This window comes from Stenella coeruleoalba (assembly GCF_951394435.1).
Source record: "Stenella coeruleoalba genome assembly, contig: scaffold_49, whole genome shotgun sequence".
Taxonomy (NCBI): domain Eukaryota; kingdom Metazoa; phylum Chordata; class Mammalia; order Artiodactyla; family Delphinidae; genus Stenella; species Stenella coeruleoalba.
Genome location: NW_027646118.1, coordinates 1,420,319 through 1,436,290, shown reverse-complemented (window position 1 = coordinate 1,436,290; position 15,972 = coordinate 1,420,319). Strand labels below are relative to the sequence as shown.

At 43.6% G+C, this 15,972-nt stretch overlaps 1 long non-coding RNA gene across 7 annotated transcripts in view; it reads right to left on the bottom strand.

Annotated features, from left to right (window-relative positions):
• The window catches only part of LOC307181315, a 2,020,778-nt gene that overhangs the window by 591,953 nt on the left and 1,412,853 nt on the right, over nt 1-15,972 (bottom strand). The window contains exon 5 of one of the 7 annotated variants that reach the window (XR_013826422.1): nt 12,455-12,802. The exons of the other annotated variants lie outside the window; for them this stretch is intronic. This is a non-coding gene — a long non-coding RNA (uncharacterized lncRNA). Of the gene's footprint in view, nt 1-12,454; nt 12,803-15,972 lie in introns of those variants that run through there. 7 annotated transcript variants of the gene reach the window in all.

Sequence of the window (15,972 nt, the reverse complement as noted above, 5' to 3'; positions counted from 1 at the left end):
TGGGACGCCTCTGTTTACAAGAACCTCGTTTACCGTACAAGTTCAATATCACAGAAAGTGAAAAATGGATAAAGAACTTGTGGTACTTACGTACAATGAAGTATCACTCAGCAATGAAATCTATGTCATCAGGCCCGTAGCAGCATAATGAGTGGATTCAGGTACGATGATTCTAACTGAAATAAGTCACACAGAAAAAGAAACATCATAAGATATCACTAATATACGGAATGTAAATTTGGCTACACAGGAACTGAATTCCAAAACAGAACAGGGTCTCAAATTTAGAAAACCAACTTATGCTTGCTTAAGGGGAAAGGTGAGTTGGGGTGCTGCATAAAACCAGAGATTGAAATGAGCACAGATAAAGTTCCTTAAGCCAAATATGGAATAGACAAGAGCTATTCCTTGCTCAACGAAATGGACTCAACACCCCATATTAAACGCCTAAGAATGTACCTGACTAGTAAGTATCTTAAAACCTATGGATTGCTATGTCTCCAAAAGAGAATCAAGCGTGTGTACAGGGACATAAACGCAGCAGTGATAGGATTGGAGAGGTTCGGTGAGCAAATGAAGACCTTTGAAGTCATATTGCATGGTACCCATTCCACGGGTTTCAACTCTCCAGGTTTAAGGTATTCTTCCTTCAGCTAAAACATGCATGTGGAACCCAGAGTATGATCAACCGTGTGAACGGGAGACGTGTTCAAATATGTCTCAGTTTTCCTCCCCTGGTACTCGGGTGCAACATTCCAGACGCTTTACTAACACTCTCCCCCTTGGAGAGTCAGCGCCTTTAACCTCCTGATGGCCCAGTTTGCAATTTCTGTGGAAGATGAACAGGAATAGGGAGAACCGATGAGAGACTAGCTGGAGGTGTCTGGACGGGCAAATTTAACTCTCATTTCCCACCAGGAAGAGGAAATAACCAAAGACTCAGCATGCCATGCCAGAACCAGATTAGGGCCTGAAGCCATCCTGCGGTGTTGCGGCCAGCTCAAAAGAAAGCGAGTTGAAGAAAGGAGCTCAGGGGCACTGTAATTCACAAACCTGCAGAGTTATAAATGACAGCTATCGTCCAAAAATATACTGAAGTAAGGCTGTCAAGAGGACTTGAAAGCGGGGCAGAATTGCAGGAAACCGATTTCAGGAGGTAGACTGGAATTGCATTGAAAGCATAGGAAAAGAGGCAGAACGTCCACAATGATGCACTTGGCCAAAAAGGGCGTATGCGTTTTTTCCTGAATATATTCAGGAAAAAACGCATACGCCCTTTTTGGCCAACCAAGCAAGCTTGCAAAGGAAAGCTGCACTACAATGAAGTCTCACTTCCACCCGGTCAAAAGGGCCATCTGAAAAAAGTGTAAAATCCAGAAAGGCAGGACAGGCCATGGAGAACTGGGAGCCTTGTTATGCTGATGGGCGGGATGTAAATTGCCAACAGACACTCGGGAGAAGTGTATGGTGTTTCCTGAAACATCTAAGAAACAAAGCAACAGAGCCTAGGGCACTTCCACTTATGGTCCTATAGCTTAGGGAAATTAAAATCAAAAAGACACAGCCACCCCAAAGTTTGGGACAGCTCTGTTTACAAGAACATCGTTTACCGTACAAGTTCAATATCACAGAAAGTGAAAAACGGATAAAGAACTTGTGGTACTTACGTACAATGCAGTATCACTCAGCATGAAATCTATGTCATCAGGCTCGTAGCAGCATAATGAGTTGATTCAGGTACGATGATTCTAACTGAAATAAGTCACACAGAAAAAGAAACATCATAAGATATCACTAATACACGGAATGTAAACTTGGCTACACAGGAACTGAATTCCAAAACAGAATAGGGTCTCAAATTTAGAAAACCAACTTATGCTTGCTTAAGGGGAAAGGTGAGTTGGGGTGCTGCATAAAACCAGAGATTGAAATGAGCACAGATAAAGTTCCTTAAGCCAAATATGGAATAGACAAGAGCTACTCCTTGCTCAACGAAATGGACTCAACACCGCATATTAAACGCCTAAGTATGTACCTGACTAGTAAGTATCTTAAAACCTATGGATTGCTATGTCTCCAAAAGAGAATCAAGCGTGTGTACAGGGGCATAAACGCAGCAGCAATAGGATTGGAGAAGATCGGTGAGCAAATGAAGACCCTTTGAAGTCATATTGCATGGTACCCATTCCACGGGTTTCAACTACCCAGGTTTAAGGTATTCTTCCTTCAGCTAAAACATGCATGTGGAACCCAGAGTATGATCAACCGTGTGAACGGGAGACGTGTTCAAATATGTCTCAGTTTTTCTCCCCTGGTACTCGGGTGCAACATTCCAGACGCTTTACTAACACTCTCCCAACTTGGAGAGTCAACGCCTTTAACCTCCTGTTTGGCCCAGTTTGCAATTTCTGGGGAAGATGAACAGGAATTGCGAGAACCAATGAGAGACTAGCTGGAGGTGTCTGGACGGGCAAATTTAACTCTCATTTCCCACCAGGAAGAGGAATTAACCAAAGGCTCAGCGTGCCGTGCTGGAACCAGATTAGGGCCTGAAGCCATCCTGCGGTGTTGCGGCCAGCTCAAAAGAAAGTGAGTTGAAGAAAGGAGCTCAGGGGCACTGTTATTCACAAACCTGCAGAGTTATAAATGACAGTTATCATCCAAAAATATACTGAAGTAAGGCTGCCAAGAGGACTTGAAAGCGGGGCAGAATTGCAGGAAACCGATTTCAGGAGGTAGACTGGAATTGCATTGAAAGCATAGGAAAAGAGGCAGAACGTCCACAATGATGCACTTGGCCAAAAAGGGCATATGCGTTTTTTCCTAAATATATTCAGGAAAAAACGCATACGCCCTTTTTGGCCAACCAAGCAAGCTTGCAAAGGAAATCTGCACTACAATGAAGTCTCACTTCCCCCCGGTCAAAAGGGCCATCTGTAAAAAGTGTAAAATCCAGAAAGGCAGGACAGGCCATGGAGAACTGGGAGCCTTGTTATGCTGATGGGCGGGATGTAAATTGCCAACAGACACTCCGCAGAAGTGTATGGTGTTTCCTGAAACATCTAAAAAACAAAGCAACAGAGCCTAGGGCACTTCCACTTATGGTCCTATAGCTTAGGGAAATTAAAATCAAAAAGACACAGCCACCCCAAAGTTTGGGACAGCTCTGTTTACAAGAACATCGTTTACCGTACAAGTTCAATATCACAGAAAGTGAAAAACGGATAAAGAACTTGTGGTACTTACGTACAATGCAGTATCACTCAGCATGAAATCTATGTCATCAGGCTCGTAGCAGCATAATGAGTTGATTCAGGTACGATGATTCTAACTGAAATAAGTCACACAGAAAAAGAAACATCATAAGATATCACTAATACACGGAATGTAAACTTGGCTACACAGGAACTGAATTCCAAAACAGAACAGGGTCTCAAATTTAGAAAACCAACTTATGTTTGCTTAAGGGGAAAGGTGAGTTGGGGTGCTGCATAAAACCAGAGATTGAAATGAGAACAGATAAAGTTCCTTAAGCCAAATATGGAATAGACAAGAGCTACTCCTTGCTCAACGAAATGGACTCAACACCGCATATTAAACGCCTAAGTATGTACCTGACTAGTAAGTATCTTAAAACCTATGGATTGCTATGTCTCCAAAAGAGAATCAAGCGTGTGTACAGGGGCATAAACGCAGCAGTAATAGGATTGGAGAAGATCGGTGAGCAAATGAAGACCCTTTGAAGTCATATTGCATGGTACCCATTCCACGGGTTTCAACTACCCAGGTTTAAGGTATTCTTCCTTCAGCTAAAACATGCATGTGGAACCCAGAGTATGATCAACCGTGTGAACGGGAGACGTGTTCAAATATGTCTCAGTTTTCCTCCCCTGGTACTCGGGTGCAACATTCCAGACGCTTTACTAACACTCTCCCCCTTGGAGAGTCAGCGCCTTTAACCTCCTGATGGCCCAGTTTGCAATTTCTGTGGAAGATGAACAGGAATAGGGAGAACCAATGAGAGACTAGCTGGAGGTGTCTGGACGGGCAAATTTAACTCTCATTTCCCACCAGGAAGAGGAAATAACCAAAGACTCAGCATGCCATGCCAGAACCAGATTAGGGCCTGAAGCCATCCTGCGGTGTTGCGGCCAGCTCAAAAGAAAGCGAGTTGAAGAAAGGAGCTCAGGGGCACTGTAATTCACAAACCTGCAGAGTTATAAATGACAGCTATCGTCCAAAAATATACTGAAGTAAGGCTGTCAAGAGGACTTGAAAGCGGGGCAGAATTGCAGGAAACCGATTTCAGGAGGTAGACTGGAATTGCATTGAAAGCATAGGAAAAGAGGCAGAACGTCCACAATGATGCACTTGGCCAAAAAGGGCGTATGCGTTTTTTCCTGAATATATTCAGGAAAAAACGCATACGCCCTTTTTGGCCAACCAAGCAAGCTTGCAAAGGAAAGCTGCACTACAATGAAGTCTCACTTCCACCCGGTCAAAAGGGCCATCTGAAAAAAGTGTAAAATCCAGAAAGGCAGGACAGGCCATGGAGAACTGGGAGCCTTGTTATGCTGATGGGCGGGATGTAAATTGCCAACAGACACTCGGGAGAAGTGTATGGTGTTTCCTGAAACATCTAAGAAACAAAGCAACAGAGCCTAGGGCACTTCCACTTATGGTCCTATAGCTTAGGGAAATTAAAATCAAAAAGACACAGCCACCCCAAAGTTTGGGACAGCTCTGTTTACAAGAACATCGTTTACCGTACAAGTTCAATATCACAGAAAGTGAAAAACGGATAAAGAACTTGTGGTACTTACGTACAATGCAGTATCACTCAGCATGAAATCTATGTCATCAGGCTCGTAGCAGCATAATGAGTTGATTCAGGTACGATGATTCTAACTGAAATAAGTCACACAGAAAAAGAAACATCATAAGATATCACTAATACACGGAATGTAAACTTGGCTACACAGGAACTGAATTCCAAAACAGAACAGGGTCTCAAATTTAGAAAACCAACTTATGCTTGCTTAAGGGGAAAGGTGAGTTGGGGTGCTGCATAAAACCAGAGATTGAAATGAGCACAGATAAAGTTCCTTAAGCCAAATATGGAATAGACAAGAGCTACTCCTTGCTCAACGAAATGGACTCAACACCGCATATTAAACGCCTAAGTATGTACCTGACTAGTAAGTATCTTAAAACCTATGGATTGCTATGTCTCCAAAAGAGAATCAAGCGTGTGTACAGGGGCATAAACGCAGCAGTAATAGGATTGGAGAAGATCGGTGAGCAAATGAAGACCCTTTGAAGTCATATTGCATGGTACCCATTCCACGGGTTTCAACTACCCAGGTTTAAGGTATTCTTCCTTCAGCTAAAACATGCATGTGGAACCCAGAGTATGATCAACCGTGTGAACGGGAGACGTGTTCAAATATGTCTCAGTTTTTCTCCCCTGGTACTCGGATGCAACATTCCAGACGCTTTACTAACACTCTCCCGACTTGGAGAGTCAGTCCCTTTAACCTCCTGTTTGGCCCAGTTTGCAATTTCTGCGGAAGATGAACAGGAATAGTGAGAACCAATGAGAGACTAGCTGGAGGTGTCTGGACGGGCAAATTTAACTCTCATTTCCCACCAGGAAGAGGAATTAACCAAAGGCTCAGCGTGACGTGCCGGAACCAGATTAGGGCCTGAAGCCATCCTGCGGTGTTGCGGCCAGCTCAAAAGAAAGCGAGTTGAAGAAAGGAGCTCAGGGGCACTGTTATTCACAAACCTGCAGAGTTATATATGACAGCTATCATCCAAAAATATACTGAAGTAAGGCTGCCAAGAGGACTTGAAAGCGGGGCAGAATTGCAGGAAACCGATTTCAGGAGGTAGACTGGAATTGCATTGAAAGCATAGGAAAAGAGGCAGAACGTCCACAATGATGCACTTGGCCAAAAAGGGCGTATGCGTTTTTTCCTAAATATATTCAGGAAAAAACGCATACACCCTTTTTGGCCAACCAAGCAAGCTTGCAAAGGAAATCTGCACTACAATGAAGTCTCACTTCCCCCCAGTCAAAAGGGCCATCTGAAAAAAGTGTAAAATCCAGAAAGGCAGGACAGGCCATGGAGAACTGGGAGCCTTGTTATGCTGATGGGCGGGATGTAAATTGCCAACAACCACTCGGGAGAAGTGTATGGTGTTTCCTGAAACATCTAAAAAACAAAGCAACAGAGCCTAGGGCACTTCCACTTATGGTCCTATAGCTTAGGGAAATTAAAATCAAAATGACACAGCCACCCCAAAGTTTGGGACGCCTCTGTTTACAAGAACCTCGTTTACAGTACAAGTTCAACATCGCAGAAAGTGAAAAATGGATAAAGAAGTTGTGGTATTTACTTACAAAGCAATATCACTCAGCAATGAAATCTATGTCATCAGGCCCTTAGCAGCACAATGAGTGGATTCAGGTATGATGATTCTAACTGAAAAAAGTCACACAGAAAAAGAAACATCATAAGATATCAGTAATACACGCAATAAACTTGGCTACACAGGAAATGAATTACAGAACAGAACAGGGTCTCAAATTTAGAAAACCAACTTATGCTTAATTAAGGGTAAAGGTGAGTTGGGGTGCTCCATAAAACCAGAGATCGAAATGAGCACAGATAAAGTTCCTTAAGCCAAATATGGAATAGACAAGAGCTACTCCTTGCTCAACGAAATGGACTCAACACCGCATATTAAACGCCTAAGAATGTACCTGACTAGTAAGTATCTTAAAACCTATGGATTGCTATGTCTCCGAAAGAGAATCAAGCATGTGTACAGGGGCATAAACGCAGCAGTGATAGGATTGGAGAGGTTCGGTGAGCAAATGAAGACCCTTTGAAGTCATATTGCATGGTACCCATTCCACGGGCTTCTACTACCCAGGTTTAAGGTATTCTTCCTTCAGCTAAAACATGCATGTGGAACCTAGAGTATGATCAACCATGTGATCGGGAGACATGTTCAAACATGTCTCAGTTTTCGTACCCTGGTACTCGGGTGCAACATTCCAGACGCTTTACTAACACTCTCCCGACTTGGAGAGTCAGTCCCTTTAACCTCCTGTTTGGCCCAGTTTGCAATTTCTGCGGAAGATGAACAGGAATAGCGAGAACCAATGAGAGACTAGCTGGAGGTGTCTGGACGGGCAAATTTAACTCTCATTTCCCACCAGGAAGAGGAAGTAACCAAAGGCTCAGCGTGCCGTGCCGGAACCAGATTAGGGCCTGAAGCCATCCTGCGGTGTTGCGGCCAGGTCACAAGAAAGCGAGTTGAAGAAAGGAGCTCAGGGGCACTGTAATTCACAAACCTGCAGAGTTATAAATGACAGCTATCGTCCAAAAATAGACTGAAGTAAGGCTGCCAAGAGGACTTGAAAGCGGGGCAGAATTGCAGGAAACCGATTTCAGGAGGTAGACTGGAATTGCATTGAAAGCATAGGAAAAGAGGCAGAACGTCCACAATGATGCACTTGGCCAAAAAGGGCGTATGCGTTTTTTCCTGAATATATTCAGGAAAAAACGCATACGCCCTTTTTGGCCAACCAAGCAAGCTTGCAAAGGAAATCTGCACTACAATGAAGTCTCACATCCCCCCGGTCAAAAGGGCCATCTGAAAAAAGTGTAAAATCCAGAAAGGCAGGACAGGCCATGGAGAACTGGGAGCCTTGTTATGCTGATGGGCGGGATGTAAATTGCCAACAGACACTCGGGAGAAGTGTATGGTGTTTCCTGAAACATCTAAAAAACAAAGCAACAGAGCCTAGGGCACTTCCAGTTATGGTCCTATAACTTAGGGAAATTAAAATCAAAAAGACACAGCCACCCCAAAGTTTGGGACACCTCTGTTTACAAGAACCTCGTTTACCATACAAGTTCAATATCACAGAAAGTGAAAAATGGATAAAGAACTTGTGGTACTTACGTACAATGCAGTATCACTCAGCAATGAAATCTATGTCATCAGGCCCTTAGGAGCACAATGAGTGGATTCAGGTACGATGATTCTAACTGAAATAAGTAACACAGAAAAAGAAACATCATAAGATATCACTAATACACGGAATGTAAACTTGGCTACACAGGAACTGAATTACAAAACATAACAGTGTCTCAAATTTAGAAAACCAACTTATGCTTGCTTAAGGGAAAAGGTGAGTTGGGGTGCTGCATAAAACCAGAGATTGAAATGAGCACAGATAAAGTTCCTTAAGCCAAATATGGAATAGACAAGAGCTACTCCTTGCTCAACGAAATGGACTCAACACCGCATATTAAACGCCTAAGAATGTACCTGACTAGTAAGTATCTTAAAACCTATGGATTGCTATGTCTCCGAAAGGGAATCAAGCATGTGTACAGGGACATAAACGCAGCAGTGATAGGATTGGAGAGGTTCGGTGAGCAAATGAAGACCCTTTGAAGTCATATTGCATGGTACCCATTCCACGGGTTTCAACTACCCAGGTTTAAGGTATTCTTCCTTCAGCTAAAACATGCATGTGGAACCTAGAGTATGATCAACCATGTGATCGGGAGACATGTTCAAATATGTCTCAGTTTTCGTACCCTGGTACTCGGGTGCAACATCCCAGACGCTTTACTAACACTCTCCCGACTTGGAGAGTCAGTCCCTTTAACCTCCTGTTTGGCCCAGTTTGCAATTTCTGCGGAAGATGAACAGGAATAGCGAGAACCAATGAGAGACTAGCTGGAGGTGTCTGGACGGGCAAATTTAACTCTCATTTCCCACCAGGAAGAGGAATTAACCAAAGGCTCAGCGTGCCGTGCCGGAACCATATTAGGGCCTGAAGCCATCCTGCGGTGTTGCGGCCAGCTCACAAGAAAGCGAGTTGAAGAAAGGAGCTCAGGGGCACTGTAATTCACAAACCTGCAGAGTTATAAATGACAGCTATCGTCCAAAAATAGACTGAAGTAAGGCTGCCAAGAGGACTTGAAAGCGGCGCAGAATTGCAGGAAACCGATTTCAGGAGGTAGACTGGAATTGCATTGAAAGCATAGGAAAAGAGGCAGAACGTCCACAATGATGCATTTGGCCAAAAAGGGCGTATGGGTTTTTTCCTGAATATATTCAGGAAAAAACGCATACGCCCTTTTTGGCCAACCAAGCAAGCTTGCAAAGGAAATCTGCACTACAATGAAGTCTCACTTCCCCCCGGTCAAAAGGGCCATCTGAAAAAAGTGTAAAATCCAGAAAGGCAGGACAGGCCATGGAGAACTGGGAGCCTTGTTATGCTGATGGGCGGGATGTAAATTGCCAACAGACACTCGGGAGAAGTGTATGGTGTTTCCTGAAACATCTAAAAAACAAAGCAACAGAGCCTAGGGCACTTCCACTTAGGGTCCTATAGCTTAGGGAAATTAAATTCAAAAAGACACAGCCATCCCAAAGTTTGGGACGGCTCTGTTTACAAGAACCTCGTTTACAGTACAAGTTCAACATCGCAGAAAGTGAAAAATGGATAAAGAAGTTGTGGTATTTACTTACAAAGCAATATCACTCAGCAATGAAATCTATGTCATCAGGCCCTTAGGAGCACAATGAGTGGATTCAGGTACGATGATTCTAACTGAAATAAGTAACACAGAAAAAGAAACATCATAAGATATCACTAATACACGGAATGTAAACTTGGCTACACAGGAACTGAATTACAAAACATAACAGTGTCTCAAATTTAGAAAACCAACTTATGCTTGCTTAAGGGAAAAGGTGAGTTGGGGTGCTGCATAAAACCAGAGATTGAAATGAGCACAGATAAAGTTCCTTAAGCCAAATATGGAATAGACAAGAGCTACTCCTTGCTCAACGAAATGGACTCAACACCGCATATTAAACGCCTAAGAATGTACCTGACTAGTAAGTATCTTAAAACCTATGGATTGCTATGTCTCCGAAAGGGAATCAAGCATGTGTACAGGGACATAAACGCAGCAGTGATAGGATTGGAGAGGTTCGGTGAGCAAATGAAGACCCTTTGAAGTCATATTGCATGGTACCCATTCCACGGGTTTCAACTACCCAGGTTTAAGGTATTCTTCCTTCAGCTAAAACATGCATGTGGAACCTAGAGTATGATCAACCATGTGATCGGGAGACATGTTCAAATATGTCTCAGTTTTCGTACCCTGGTACTCGGGTGCAACATCCCAGACGCTTTACTAACACTCTCCCGACTTGGAGAGTCAGTCCCTTTAACCTCCTGTTTGGCCCAGTTTGCAATTTCTGCGGAAGATGAACAGGAATAGCGAGAACCAATGAGAGACTAGCTGGAGGTGTCTGGACGGGCAAATTTAACTCTCATTTCCCACCAGGAAGAGGAAGTAACTAAAGGCTCACCGTGCCACGCCGGAACCAGATTAGGGCCTGAAGCCATCCTGTGGTGTTGCGGCCAGCTCACAAGAAAGCGAGTTGAAGAAAGGAGCTCAAGGTCACTGTAATTCACAAACCTGCAGAGTTATAAATGACAGCTATCGTCCAAAAATATACTGAAGTAAGGCTGCCAAGAGAACTTGAAAGTGGGGCAGAATTGCAGGAAACCGATTTCAGGAGGTAGACTGGAATTGCATTGAAAGCATAGGAAAAGAGGCAGAACGTCCACAATGATGCACTTGGCCAAAAAGGGCGTATGCGTTTTTTCCTGAATATATTCAGGAAAAAACGCATACGCCCTTTTTGGCCAACCAAGCAAGCTTGCAAAGCAAATCTGCACTACAATGAAGTCTCACATCCCCCCGGTCAAAAGGGTCATCTGAAAAAAGTGTAAAATCCAGAAAGGCAGGACAGGCCATGGAGAACTGGGAGCCTTGTTATGCTGATGGGCGGGATGTAAATTGCCAACAGACACTCGGGAGAAGTGTATGGTGTTTCCTGAAACATCTAAAAAACAAAGCAACAGAGCCTAGGGCACTTCCACTTATGGTCCTATAGCTTAGGGAAATTAAAATCAAAAAGACACAGCCACCTGAAAGTTTGGCACGGCTCTGTTTACAAGAACCTCGTTTACAGTACAAGTTCAACATCGCAGAAAGTGAAAAATGGATAAAGAAGTTGTGGTATTTACTTACAAAGCAATATCACTTAGCAATGAAATCTATGTCATCAGGCCCTTAGGAGCACAATGAGTGGATTCAGGTACGATGATTCTAACTGAAATAAGTAACACAGAAAAAGAAACATCATAAGATATCAGTAATACACGGAATGTAAACTTGGCTACACAGGAACTGAATTACAAAACAAAACAGGGTCTCAAATTTAGAAAACCAACTTATGCTTGCTTAAGGGGAAAGGTGAGTTGGGGTGCTGCATAAAACCAGAGATTGAAATGAGCACAGATAAAGTTCCTTAAGCCAAATATGGAATAGACAAGAGCTACTCCTTGCTCGACGAAATGGACTCAACACCGCATATTAAACGCCTAAGAATGTACCTGACTAGTAAGTATCTTAAAACCTATGGATTGCTATGTCTCCGAAAGAGAATCAAGCATGTGTACAGGGGCATAAACGCAGCAGTGATAGGATTGGAGAGGTTCGGTGAGCAAATGAAGACCCTTTGAAGTCATATTGCATGGTACCCATTCCACGGGTTTCAACTACCCAGGTTTAAGGTATTCTTCCTTCAGCTAAAACATGCATGTGGAACCTAGAGTATGATCAACCATGTGATCGGGAGACGTGTTCAAATATGTCTCAGTTTTCGTACCCTGGTACTCGGGTGCATCATTCCAGACACTTTACTAACACTCTCACAACTTGGAGAGTCAGTCCCTATAACCTCCTGTTTGGCCCAGTTTGCAATTTCTGCGGAAGATGAACAGGAATAGCGAGAACCAATGAGAGACTAGCTGGAGGTGTCTGGACGGGCAAATTTAACTCTCATTTCCCACCAGGAAGAGGAATTAACCAAAGGCTCAGCGTGCCGTGCCGGAACCAGATTAGGGCCTGAAGCCATCCTGCGGTGTTGCGGCCAGCTCACAAGAAAGCGAGTTGAAGAAAGGAGCTCAGGGGCACTGTAATTCACAAACCTGCAGAGTTATAAATGACAGCTATCGTCCAAAAATAGACTGAAGTAAGGCTGCCAAGAGGACTTGAAAGCGGTGCAGAATTGCAGGAAACCGATTTCAGGAGGTAGACTGGAATTGCATTGAAAGCATAGGAAAAGAGGCAGAACGTCCACAATGATGCACTTGGCCAAAAAGGGCGTATGCGTTTTTTCCTGAATATATTCAGGAAAAAACGCATACGCCCTTTTTGGCCAACCAAGCAAGCTTGCAAATGAAATCTGCACTACAATGAAGTCTCACATCCCCCCGGTCAAAAGGGCCATCTGAAAAAAGTGTAAAATCCAGAAAGGCAGGACAGGCCATGGAGAACTGGGAGCCTTGTTATGCTGATGGGCGGGATGTAAATTGCCAACAGACACTCGGGAGAAGTGTATGGTGTTTCCTGAAACATCTAAAAAACAAAGCAACAGAGCCTAGGGCACTTCCACTTAGTGTCCTATAGCTTAGGGAAATTAAATTCAAAAAGACACAGCCATCCCAAAATTTGGGACGGCTCTGTTTACAAGAACCTCGTTTACAGTACAAGTTCAACATCGCAGAAAGTGAAAAATGGATAAAGAAGTTGTGGTATTTACTTACAAAGCAATATCACTCAGCAATGAAATCTATGTCATCAGGCCCTTAGGAGCACAATGAGTGGATTCAGGTACGATGATTCTAACTGAAATAAGTAACACAGAAAAAGAAACATCATAAGATATCACTAATACACGGAATGTAAACTTGGCTACACAGGAACTGAATTCCAAAACAGAACAGGGTCTCAAATTTAGAAAACCAACTTATGCTTGCTTAAGGGGAAAGGTGAGTTGGGGTGCTGCATAAAACCAGAGATTGAAATGAGCACAGATAAAGTTCCTTAAGCCAAATATGGAATAGACAAGAGCTACTCCTTGCTCGACGAAATGGACTCAACACCGCATATTAAACGCCTAAGAATGTACCTGACTAGTAAGTATCTTAAAACCTATGGATTGCTATGTCTCCGAAAGAGAATCAAGTGTGTGTACAGGGGCATAATCGCAGCAGTGATAGGATTGGAGAGGTTCGGTGAGCAAATGAAGACCCTTTGAAGTCATATTGCATGGTACCCATTCCACGGGTCTCAACTCTCCAGGTTTAAGGTATTCTTCCTTCAGCTAAAACATGCATGTGGAACCCAGAGTATGATCAACCATGTGAACGGGAGATGTGTTCAAATATGTCTCAGTTTTCCTCCCCTGGTACTCGGGTGCAACATTCCAGACGCTTTACTAACACTCTCCCCACTTGGAGAGTCAGCGCCTTTAACTTCCTGTTTGGCCCAGTTTGCAATTGCTGCGGAAGATGAACAGGAATAGGGAGAACAAATGAGAGACTAGCTGGAGGTGTCTGGACAGGCAAATTTAACTCTCATTTCCCACCAGGAAGAGGAAATAACCAAAGGCTCAGCGTGCCATGCCGGAACCAGATTAGGGCCTGAAGCCATCCTGCGGTGTTGCGGCCAGCTCACAAGAAAGCGAGTTGAAGAAAGGAGCTCAGGGCACTGTAATTCACAAACCTGCAGAGTTATAAATGACAGCTATCGTCCAAAAACAGACTGAAGTAAGGCTGCCAAGAGGACTTGAAAACGGGGTAGAATTGCAGGAAACCGATTTCAGGAGGTAGACTGGAATTGCATTGAAAGCATAGGAAAAGAGGCAGAGAGTGCACAATGATGCACTTGGCCAAAAAGGGCGTATGCGTTTTTTCCTGAATATATTCAGGAAAAAACGCATACGCCCTTTTTGGCTAACCAAGCAAGCTTGCAAAGGAAATCTGCACTACAATGAAGTCTCACTTCCCCCCGGTCAAACGGGCCATCTGAAAAAAGCGTAAAATCCAGAAAGGCAGGACAGGCCATGGAGAACTGGGAGCCTTGTTATGCTGATGGGCGGGATGTAAATTGCCAACAGACACTCGGGAGAAGTGTATGGTGTTTCCTGAAACATCTAAAAAACAAAGCAACAGAGCCTAGGGCACTTCCACTTATGGTCCTTTAGCTTAGGGAAATTAAAATCAAAAAGACACAGCCACCCCAAAGTTTGGGACGCCTCTGTTTACAAGAACTTCGGTTACCGTACAAGTTCAATATCACTGAAAGTGAAAAATGGATAAAGAACTTGTGGTACTTACGTACAATGCAGTATCACTCAGCAATGAAATCTATGTCATCAGGCCCGTAGCAGCATAATGAGTGGATTCAGGTACGATGATTCTAACTGAAATAAGTAACACAGAAAAAGAAACATCATAAGATATCACTAATACAAGGAATGTAAACTTGGCTACACAGGAACTGAATTACAGAACAGAACAGGGTCTCAAATTTAGAAAACCAACTTATGCTTGCTTAAGGGGAAAGGTGAGTTGGGGTGCTGCATAAAACCAGAGATCGAAATGAGCACAGATAAAGTTCCTTAAGCCAAATATGGAATAGACAAGAGCTACTCCTTGCTCAACGAAATGGACTCAACACCGCATATTAAACGCCTAAGAATGTACCTGACTAGTAAGTATCTTAAAACCTATGGATTGCTATGTCTCCGAAAGAGAATCAAGCATGTGTACAGGGGCATAAACGCAGCAGTGATAGGATTGGAGAGGTTCGGTGAGCAAATGAAGACCCTTTGAAGTCATATTGCATGGTACCCATTCCACGGGTCTCAACTCTCCAGGTTTAAGGTATTCTTCCTTCTGCTAAAACATGCATGTGGAACCCAGAGTATGATCAACCGTGTGAATCGGAGACGTGTTCAAATATGTCTCAGTTTTCCTCTCCTGGTACTCTTGTGCAACATTCCAGATGCTTTACTAACACTCTCCCCACTTGGAGAGTCAGCGCCTTTAACCACCTGTTTGGCCCAGTTTGCAATTTCTGCGGAAGATGAACAGGAATAGGGAGAACCAATGAGACACTAGCTGGAGGTGTCTGGACACGCAAATTTAACTCTCATTTCCCACCAGGAAGAGGAAATAACCAAAGGCTCAGCGTGCCGTGCCGGAACAAGATTAGGGCCTGAAGCCATCCTGCGGTGTTGCGGCCAGCTCACAAGAAAGCGAGTTGAAGAAAGGAGCTCAGGGACACTGTAATTCACAAACCTGCAGAGTTATAAATGAAAGCTATCGTCCAAAAATATACTGAAGTAAGGCTGCCAAGAGGACTTGAAAGCGGGGCAGAATTGCAGGAAACCGATTTCAGGAAGTAGACTGGAATTGCAATGAAAGCATAGGAAAAGAGGCAGAGCGTCCACAATGATGCACTTGGCCAAAAAAGACGTATGCGTTTGTTCCTGAATATATTCAGGAAAAAACGCATACGCCCTTTTTGGCCAACCAAGCAAGCTTGCAAAGGAAATCTGCACTACAATGAAGTCTCACTTCCCCCCGGTCAAAAGGGCCATCTGAAAAAGGTGTAAAATCCAGAAAGGCAGGACAGGCCATGGAGAACTGGGAGCCTTGTTATGCTGATGGGCGGGATGGAAATTGCCAACAGACACTCGGGAGAAGTGTATGGTGTTTCCTGAAACATCTAAAAAACAAAGCAACAGAGCCTAGGGCACTTCCACTTATGGTCCTATACCTTAGGGAAATTAAAATCAAAAAGACACAGCCACCCCAAAGTTTGGGACACCTCTGTTTACAAGAACCTCGTTTACCGTACAAGTTCAATATCACAGAAAGTGAAAAATGGATAAAGAACTTGTGGTACTTACGTACAATGCAGTATCACTCAGCAATGAAATCTATGTCATCAGGCCCATAGCAGCATAATGAGTGGATTCAGGTACGACGATTCTAACTGAAAT